The sequence below is a fragment of the Perca fluviatilis genome, chromosome 9 (genome assembly GCF_010015445.1).
Source record: "Perca fluviatilis chromosome 9, GENO_Pfluv_1.0, whole genome shotgun sequence".
Classification (NCBI taxonomy): domain Eukaryota; kingdom Metazoa; phylum Chordata; class Actinopteri; order Perciformes; family Percidae; genus Perca; species Perca fluviatilis.
In genome coordinates this window covers 25,477,308-25,487,984 of record NC_053120.1, presented here as the reverse complement: position 1 = coordinate 25,487,984, position 10,677 = coordinate 25,477,308, and positions in this window count along the sequence as shown.

Below are 10,677 nucleotides of genomic sequence, written 5' to 3'. Positions count from 1 at the left end.
GCAGTAGGCTGTGAGAAAGTGAAAATGGAACTTGTGAGCAGAAAAAGTGTTTGTCTCGTGGTGGCAAGGACCCTAAACAATACACAACATCGCTGCTGTTAAAACATTTGCGTATGAAACATCCGAAAGAATACGAGTTGTGCATGAAGGAATCTACAGACAGCAGCCAAAATGCTGACAGTGCCTCTCCCGGGCTGTCAGCTGTTCTTTCTGCAAATGAGTTCAGCAAAGGTGTAGGTTGAAGCATTTGCTTATTACACCTACCCTTTTTATAAAATGTATTATCATTAATTTCTATATTTATATACATATTATCACACATACATTCCCATTCATATACACATTGCCATTCATGCCTCGCTTTTATATTTGTATTTGACTCTGGCTTTATACATTATTTGCATTGTTTTGGCTTCCACCAAGTCTCTAAATTTAAGTGTATGTGAGTTTATAAATAATCTGTTTGTTGGTTCAATGTATTCTGCTCTGCTCTGAGAGTCTTATTACTCTCTTTTGTAATATAAAAATAGGGTTAGTGATTGTTTTGTACACGTTTCCCCATATTTGTAGTGAATTTGAATTGAGCACATCTTTCGTTTTTTGTAATATCGTAATGGACATTGATAGTTTAGTTTTCACATGTTTGATATGTGGTTTCCAGCATAATTTGTGGTCTATAATCTATAATAAAACATCACAAGAATTTGCTTTCATAGACTGTTTCTATTTCCACATTTTCTATCATGATATTTACTTCATGATTGATTTTTTTATTTCCAAATATCATGAATTTAGTTTTATTTAAATTCAAAGACAACTTATTAATATCAATCCATCTTTTTAAGACTTCCAGCTCTTTCTCCACTGTATCCGAAAGCAGCCTAAGGTCATCACCAGAGCAAAATAAATTTGTATCATCAGCAAACAACACATATTTCAACAATTTGGAGACATTACAGATATCATTTATGTACAATATGAACAGCTTTGGACCGAGTACTGAGCCTTGTTGGAACCAAACATGTTACTTTCTTTGAATCCGATTTATCATTACCTATTTGTACATACGGCTGTCTGTTGTCCAGATAGTTACTAAGCCATTTGTGTGCTACACCTCTTATGCCATATTTTTCTAGTTTTGTCATTAATATTGCATGATCTATAGTGTCAAATGTTGATGTCTATAAATACTCCTAATTTCCAGGGCTGGACTGGGACAAAAAAATCGGCCCGGGCATTTTTGGCCCAGGCAGCCCACACCCACCGATTGGTCAGACACATTCCCTGCAGACAGTCCTCTTAAAATATGCGTGCATTCTGTGATATGAGTTGCCTAGCGTTCTGTGTTCATGTGATCGTTTTGGATCCTTCAAGAGGGGTCTCAAGACTTATCTGTTGATCTTACACTTAAATAATTCATTCATTCTTAGAGTTATGATTTGTATATTTATGGTATTTTTATTATTTTTTATTATTGATATTTGATATCGTATTGCCATTATTACTATTTTGCTTAATAGTGGCAACTGTAAAAACAGTTTACTGATCATTTTAACTATTGAGATTCATATTTTGTCGCTTTAGACACAAGTGTCTGCTAAATACTATAACAATAACTATCTATAACCCGTCCCAAAAGCTACAATAAAGCTGAGAGTAGTATATGCCCTGGAAAAGGCCAACACAACCAACACAAGAACACTGATGCTTGTATCAACACTGATTTTATAAATCACACAGACTTTTCAGCTACCCAACAGGCTAACCGCTAGCATTTTCAATGACAGCCACTATCTTTAATGTTACAGCCAAACCGCTTGTTATCGTTATGACGTGTGAGACAGACACACACACACACACACACACACACACACACACACACACACACACACACACACACACACACACACACACACACACACACACACACACACACACACACAGCCTCCCTCCCTTCCTGAGATTCCCTGTTAATTTGCCTACTCCTTACCACATCGTCATCTACTCTCTCTTCCATCTTTTCCTCACTCGCTCCCATGGCCCTGTCATGGTCACTCTCCTCCTCCTCGTCTTCATCCCTGTCTTTCTGCTTCTCTGTATAGCCAGCCACCTCTCCTCCTCCTCGGCTTCAGGTAATGCTGATGTTGAAGCAGCTACTACATCCCCAAACATGTCCGAAATTTTGGCACATTTTGAGGAATCCGCCTGTAGATTCTTAATCTTTTTCTCCTGTCATTTCTCTGCACCTCCTTTACACGTTGGTGGTCGTTTGTCCATTTTAACGTAAATGCTAAACTTCCAGCATAACTATTACAGCTCGTGTCCCAGGGCCGGGAGGCGTGGCCATAGTGGGATTCGTAAATTTGCGGCCCGGAGTGGGGAAGGGGGTTCCTGGTTTTGATTGGGTCAGGCCAGTGCCAGTAAAGAAAATGAACCAATGGGCCGCTGTGAGTTCTTTATGGGCCGGCTCGGCCAAAAAATAAAAAAAGGCCTATTTATGTCGGCGATTCGGCCCAAAAGTGCGTCGGCCCACCGGGAAAATGCCAGGTATGCCAGATGGCCAGTCCAGCCCTGTGAATTTCCTATTTTCAATTGCTGTCGATATCTCCTCTACTAATTCCATAACTGCCATTGTGGTGGATCGGTTGGATCTGAAACCGTACTGGTGATCGCTCAATAATGTGTGGGTTTCAATGAAGTGGTCCATTCTTAGAACAAAAAGTTTTTCTAATATCTTAGAGAACTGTGCTTTCCTACGATGTAAAAAGAGCATGTGAATTCAACATTAAGTTGTTACATTTAACTATTTTAGAGGCTGTGGACGTTGTTGACTTCATTAACGGACTGAGAATGGGAGTAGGATTCGGTATTCGGCAGAAAACACAGCCAGTAAAGTGATCCTGACTGGTCCTGGCTTACGCCGCCGTGCTAACCCTGCTAACTGCTAACAATTGTTTACAACGTGTAGCCTGTTCAGCGGCCGTAGCCGACAATGGTGAGTTATTTTAAGCCAAGAGAGGGGGGTTGTAAATCGGGAAGAGAGGACCGTGAGTTTGCGGTGTGTTTAGCGATTGTTGCCGTAATTCTAAGCCAATAAAGTGTGTTCAGTCGGGTGGAGAGGACGGCAAGGTAGTGTTATTTTTAGCGGTTTCTACCGTAATTCTAAGCCATAAAAATGTGTATGTCAGTTGGGTACAGAGCCCCGCATGGGCTTTTATGACAATAAAATGACAATTCAATATAGCCAGCATCTAGTTAGCTACTCCGCTGTGCTGTGAAGTAATGTCTGGCTAAGTGAGACAAGCGTCTAGCAACATTAGCTTTGTAGCAACTCATTTGGCAATGGCTTGAATGTAACGGACGTTCATTAATATAAAAAAGTTACGCACTAAAGCTTTAATATGATCTGTGCACTGCATACTTAAGCCAATTATTACAAACAACTAATGTGATATAGTAATGAATAGGGTTTATAACAAAACATGAAAGAATAAGTAGTGACCACTAAAAAGAAATCAGGGGTTACAGGGCATACACAGTCATCTTTCTTCTGAGAGCATTGGATAGATGCATGAGAGTCTTTTTGCCCTTGTCCTGTGATAGATAATATGCTCGTTCCTGTTAGGATTGACATTATCAAGAAAAGGACCAAAGTCTGTTCTGGACAGAGCCCAAGTTTTTTTGCTGAGTGGAAGACATTTCTGCTGAGTTGAATGCAGCACTCACGACCTTCCTTTCCTGAAACTGGGTTTGCTGCGCTGGTCAAATACTTTCCCAGGAATTCAAAGACAAACATACAGTACATTTTTTGACATTCACAGGAATTCATTCAAAACATGAAAACAGACATAACTTTAGGGAATATCAATTTATTTTACAAGCCATTGACTTTTCACGCCATGTGATTTTGTTCTTATCCATAAAAGAGTATGTAACCCAAATGACAGAAAACAACATTTTTGAGCTGGGTTATGTGGTATTAAAGTGTGACTGACTTTGTTTCATTGTTTCAAGACAACCAACTGGAGATCAGCACTCACCAAGGGGTCCCCCGATAAATCAGAGAGGCCACACAAGGTTTTTAAAGGGGTAGCAAAAGAAAAATATGTTTAGTTTTTCTAACTTCTCTCTGATTTTTGCTATTTCCCTGTAAAATACTGGAAACAATTTAACAAAGCAAAAATCCTCCCTTGGTTACACTCACAACTCATGTCCATATTAAGACCATAACATGTGATAAGTGGTCGTAAGTACAGTAGACATTTATCCATTTTAGGGGGTCTCAAGCCAAAAAGGTTTAGAACCGTTGTCCTAGTTGACAAAATTAGCATTTTGTGTCATGAACGTTTGTGTGTATGCATCTCAAGTTCCCTAAAAGGCTCTGTGGCTCTAAGAAACATGTACATTCTTTTGCAAAGTCAGTGTAGTTATTCCACAAATGTACTCCTCTCAACCAGACACAAAACTGTAGTGTATTTTTTACAATGCAACATAACACTACAGGCATTCTAGAGATGAATGATGAAAACATTGGAGCATCTCTGACATGTTGTAAGAATGACAATTTTGTCCTGTGGAAGGCTTTCAGTATTTTCAATGACCAGTGTCGTCCTCTTTATTCTGAGTTCAAGCTGCTCCCCTCAGGCTGTAGGCCTCACAAAGCTCCTTAATGCCACAAGCTATTAACACTAGGGACTTCCTCTTTCTTGCTTATTCCAGAAGTTTTAAATTTGTAGGTTTTTTTTACACATTCTTTTGTTTTCATCACTTTCATTTGACAGAAAAAACTTGGAGCTCCCCAAGTGAATCCGAGCACAAAAAAGAAAACATTAAGGAGGGGAACGCATTAAAATCTACAAAGAAGACAGCAGATAAACATCAGCGAGTTATACATAATGCACGGGGTAAAAGATGCTCTGCAGGAATGATAATGAGAAACAAAAGCAAAACATAAACTCAGCAGGCAAGCAGGCTACCCTCAAATTAATATGCAACACAATACTTAAGAAGGAAATGTTCTCTAACACTAATTGATCCAAAAGCTGCATTTTCCTTTTGAATGCTGGAAGGACCGTTTCATTAGAAGGCAGAGCTCATCCTACATGCTGGCGACTCCTTGACTGATTATGCAGCAAGATATTTTAGGAGTATATGTGTAAGCAATATAGTCCAGTTTTATGTTTTCCCTAAATCCTGCTTTGTGATATCAGCCTGATATCCACTCTGACTTGGAGGTCAGGCCCTCTCAGTTGGAGGTGTCTCTGAGCTGCTTGTACATTCAGTCTAGCCTGCCTTTGTCTGGGCTTATGATGTACCATATTAGTTGATGATTACTAGTTGTTATGAGGTCTGAATTAAATGAGCAGGAGGGCAGCTCAAGAGCTAACGTTTGTACATACAAACACAATTTCAGATACATCGAGTGACTGCCAAAACCTAAAACCTAAACAAACGTCAGGCGTAGAGTCAACCGAGACATGCAGCGCAGGCCTAATGGTTTACATTCCATGTGGATACAATTGTGTATTATTTCAGCACTGTTTGAATTATATAAATCTTCATTTTTGTGTGTGAGTCTTTGTATGCTAGAAAATGAGATAAGAAAAGGGAATCTTGTACTTACATAAGCAGCACCATGCTTCAGAAAGAGTATTAATATTCTGAAACTGATCCAGGGCTGAAGTAGTTGACCTATGGTCTGCTATTAGGGATTGTACAAGGCTGCTAAAAGATTCATCAAACTGTAACATTATTAATTATTCTGTTAAATATTTAAACAATGATACATCTGGTGGGGGGGGGACCTCTAGCTCACCCAGTAGAGTGTGCACCCCGTGTAGAGTGTGCACCCCGTGTAGGCTGAGTCCTTGGCAGCAGCTGCGGGTTCAAATCTGACCCACAGCCCTTTGCTGCATGTTGTCCCCCCCCGTCCTGTCAATTAAATGCCATAAAAGCCCAAAATAATAATCTAAAAAAAAAAAAACACATCTGGTGAAGAACAAAGACCTGAGACTTGCAAAATAATGACTTTATCCGGAAACCCACACTAATGATCTGTTTTCTTAAGAGTGTGCTCCTTTTTTTCTAAGCAAGCATCACAGTCTTTAGGGGTCCTCTGCAGACTTGCGTCACACATTAAGGTCATCGGGTCAACCTGTGATATTTATACGTCCAGTTGACACTGTGTCAACATCCATGCGGCAATAATGTAAATCGGCAGGACCGTTTCATTTCCTCATCCAGACTCCTTCACACTCTGTTTCTCTAGCTCTCAAACTGTTAAGTATAGTCTAAGGGCGTTTTCACACCTACCTCATTTGGTCCGGACTTTTGGACTTTTCAGTTTGGTCCGAACCAAAATTGCAGGTGAGAAAGGTGCCTCGGACCACGGTCCGGATCAAAAGACCAAATTTTGGTCTGATCAAAAGGTGGTCTCGGTTCGTTTGCAGTATGAAAACAGTTTTTGGATGGTTCGGACTTTCGGACCAATTACAGGAAGTTAGGCAACTACGTACCATAGAAGAAGAAGAAGAAAAAAACCCGGGAAACCCCCACCCGCTAGAACAAGCAAAAATGAGTCGTGGAAGTACGTGGGGAGAGGAGGAGATTAGATATTTAATTTCAATTTGGTCAGACGAAAACATTAAAAGTCAATAAGAAAACACTCACAAAAATGCCGACATTTACAAAACAAATTCTGAGCGGGATGAAAGAGAGAGGGTATGAGCGAACGGCTCAATATGACGACACGCCAAATGTCAGACGCACGCCCGTCTACTCGCCAATCAACACGTACGTGGCGACGACACGCCGTGGGTACTGTATGTCATGGAAAGTTCTTTAGCGCGCTAGCAAAATCACTGTGTGAAACCAAAAACAACGGGATCACATTTATACAATGTAATTAAACACGAATGTTGGTTCGGACCTTGGTCCGAACTTTTAGGTGTGAAAACGCCCTAAATGTTCGTCACTTACAGTCCTCAAGTTGAGAACATTCAAAGGCTTCAGAGCTACGTCCTGTTTTAACTCTTTGAGTTTTCCAGACCCAGCACATCCACAATCCTTTGATACATGTCAACATGAAAGGGTTTCTGTGCTCAGGGCTGTGTGAAAAACATTGAGTGCATTTGAGTGTGGAGGAGCGGCGGTCGTGGTGGTGGTGTTTAATGCAGTAGATCAGGCTGCACTAACTTTGCCTTTTTACGCAGGGGGGGGGATGTGAGCTGCAGCTGCTTTTAATCCGTAAGAGCATTTGAGTGGGACACCAGATTGTTTATGTCGTCCGTTGAAAAAGAGCTGGCACAAGTGTGTGTTCGGAGGGAGGAGGGGGAGCGCAGCTTATGATCCATCTGTCCCCGTTTCCCCACAACTCAACGTGGTGGCAGAGAGCGAGGGGAGGCGGGGACAGACCTGAGTCCTTTGGTACCGCTTTTAATTAAAACACATCCACTGAGCCTTTTTTGTTTTGTTTTTTCTTCTTTGTGGCACAGATGATAACAAGCCCATCGCAACACGCAACTCCACAGAGGAGGGGAACACACACACACACACACACACACACACACACACACACACAGCCTTTCTTGGATCTGTCTCGTGCAGCCCCGTGAGGCCTTTCACTACAGGCAGGTCATTATTCACCGTGTGCCAGGACTGCGATGAGTGGAAAATCAGGGACCGAATGAGCCCACGCGTTGCATTGACTTCAGGAGAGAAAAGGCTGTTCCCTTACAGATATTTAAAGGTCCTATTACATGGTGCTCTTTGGATGCTTTTATATAGGCCTTAGTGGTCCCCTAATACTGTATCTGAAGTCTCTTTCCTGAAATTCAGCTTTGGTGCAGAACTACAGCCACTAGAGCCAGTCCCACAATGAGCTTTCCTTAGTATGTGCCATTTCTGTGTCTGAAGCTATTGAGGAGGAGAGTGGGAGGGGCAAGGTGGAGAGTGGGGGTGTGGCCTTGACCAGCTGCCACTTTTCTCGTTTGAAAGCCATGATGTGTCTCTCTCATGGGTGGGCCATATTCTCTGGGCGGGCAAAGCAGAGAAAGGGGAGGGAACCTTGCTTGTTATGACCTCATAACAAGCACATTCCAAAACGGCTCATCTGAGCTTTCATTTTCTCAAAGGCAGAGCAGGATACCCAGGGCTCGGTTTACACCTATCGCCATTTCTAGCCACAGGGGGACCATAGGCAGGCTGGGGGAACGCATATTAATGTTAAAAAACCTCAAAGTGAAATTTTCATGCCATGGGACCTTGTCCTAATGTAAAACAACACATACACTGGATGGAACTACCTTTGAAAAGAGCGACAGAGTCGGGTTGATTACCAATTTCTGATTATGTTTTATTAACTTTTCATTCTCTTCAATTCTTGGAGGAAAAAAAAAAGACAAAATCTTCCAAAACTAAACATTTGTCAGTATAATAAACGATGGATAACAATGCGTGATGCCAAAAATGATACCCACAGATGTGTGTTCCACCAGAAATCCAAACATTTGAATAAAAGAGCAAGTGTTTCATTTATCTGCTTGAAGCTTCATCATCATTGTTCTTTAATCATTCCAAACACTCCCCCAAACATACCCAAACTCACAGCTTTGATGTATTGCTTAGCTGTAATCTTTAACAAATGATAAATTAGAAACAGTTTGAAAAAAGCAACTACAAAAAAATAAAAATAAAATAAACTTGGTAATTAACAATGTTCAAACGCTGCTGCTGCATATTTGAAACCAATTATGGTAAAACTGAATCATTTAGCAATCTGATAAATCATATATTTCATTTGTATCCAAATGTACTGTATAGTGGAAAAAGATCAGCCCAACCACATAGATAAATAAAAAAGTTAAAAGAACTCAAATTTAAACATTTTTTGCCTTTGGTTATAAAGCTATCAACATAATCAGCAGGCACGCTGGGTAAAGCCCTAAAAAATAAAAATAAAAAAGTTACACATTGGTTCATACATACACATTCTTGAAATCAACTCAGAGGAACCACTTTATTCCTTTTCATTTTAAGCCATAGGTTCTAATTTTGGCTTCAAACTTCTGTGGCTTAGTGAGTGTTGCACCTTTAAGATGGACGCTTTATACTGCACCTCATGTCTGCTTGTAAATCAGATAGGAGACAGTAGATAGAGTGCAGTGAATCTAAAGCAGGCAGTCAAAAGGAAGGGATTAGGCTTGATCTTATAAGTCAACCCAAAATGACTTGAACAGGACAGCCAGGTGATATACTCTTGAACCAGGCCTTTTTGTATACTGGTAACAATATTAGAGAAAGATGGCCTTTGCAGCACAACAGGACAATTTACTGTATATTGGTTAGTGATATTTCCCTAAATAATCAGTGCATAAAGGACAATCAAGAGGCCAATACAACATGTTTTCAATTGTTACAAAAAATCACACCAGCAGTTAGAAAATGTACTGTACCACTCTTGTAGTTCATTTGTTTTGTAAAACCAATAGTGCTACCAAGAAGTTATGCCTAAAATTAGCACACTTACTGTAACTATATATATATATAGACAACCAGACAGACGTTCTAGGCAGTTCTTGTAAAGACTGTAAACCAGAGAGGAAAGAGACTTGAAGAGGGATATTCTTCTTCACGTACACACAGCCTGTTTGCTTTCTACTTCTACCTGTAGCACAGAATAGTAGTGGAACAGCGGTTATAAATAAATGTGCCAAAACGTTGTCGCGCTGTCGGATTTCTAATGCTCAAGTCTCAGTTTCTCAGAAGGGCTCCTTGCTGCGCTTTTGGCTTATTCTGTTGAAGCTGTACAGCAAATAAAGAACCATACTGCTTCCATTTTGTTGTGATAAAACATCTGTTCCTGTGCTTATCTGTATCGGAGTGGGAATGGTTTTAATTCATCAGAACGTGAAGCTCATCAATCATTAAAATGGGAAAATCGACAAGCAATTCTTTTTGTCAACGCTTATTCACTCCTCAAATTGACAAACTGCCCCTCAAGACAGTGAAAATGAGTAAGATGGCTGTCAGACAGCATTAAAGAGATAAAAAAATAAATAAAACCCAGGCCTGTTTAATTTTAGTGTGTAGTTGCTTCTCTGTTCTAGACACTGATGGAAACAGGAACTTCACTGACAGCTGTGACCTACTGGTGTGAGACATTAAACAAGACAAACAAGACTAAAACAAAGCGGGCAGGACTAACAGACATTCCACTCAATGAAGAAGCTGGAGGGATTTTCTTTCTGAGGCTCTTGAACTTCTTTAAAAACAGCCAATCCCACCGCATTACTGGGATACAGATGTGGCGCAGAGAAGAAAAAGTTTACCAAAAACACGTCTGGTCTGTACCTCCGTTTCGGGACCCTGGTTGGCTTCGTTACTTGGTTCTAAATTGAAGATTAAAAAGACCTCACCCGCTGGATGAACACTCAAGTCTTTGCTCAAAAGGATCTGAGGAGATTTAGCTGACTGAATAAACAAAACAACAAACGAATGTGGAACCCTAATGTCGAAAAGAGGGTTATCTATAAATTAAAGATGCAATATTCAAATTCATCTCTATGCCTGGATGTATCAAATACGGCGACAGGATATTAGAAACACCGATTAAATATAATGCAGTCCAACGCTACACAACCAACAACTACAAGATGATACAGTTAACTCAACCACTCA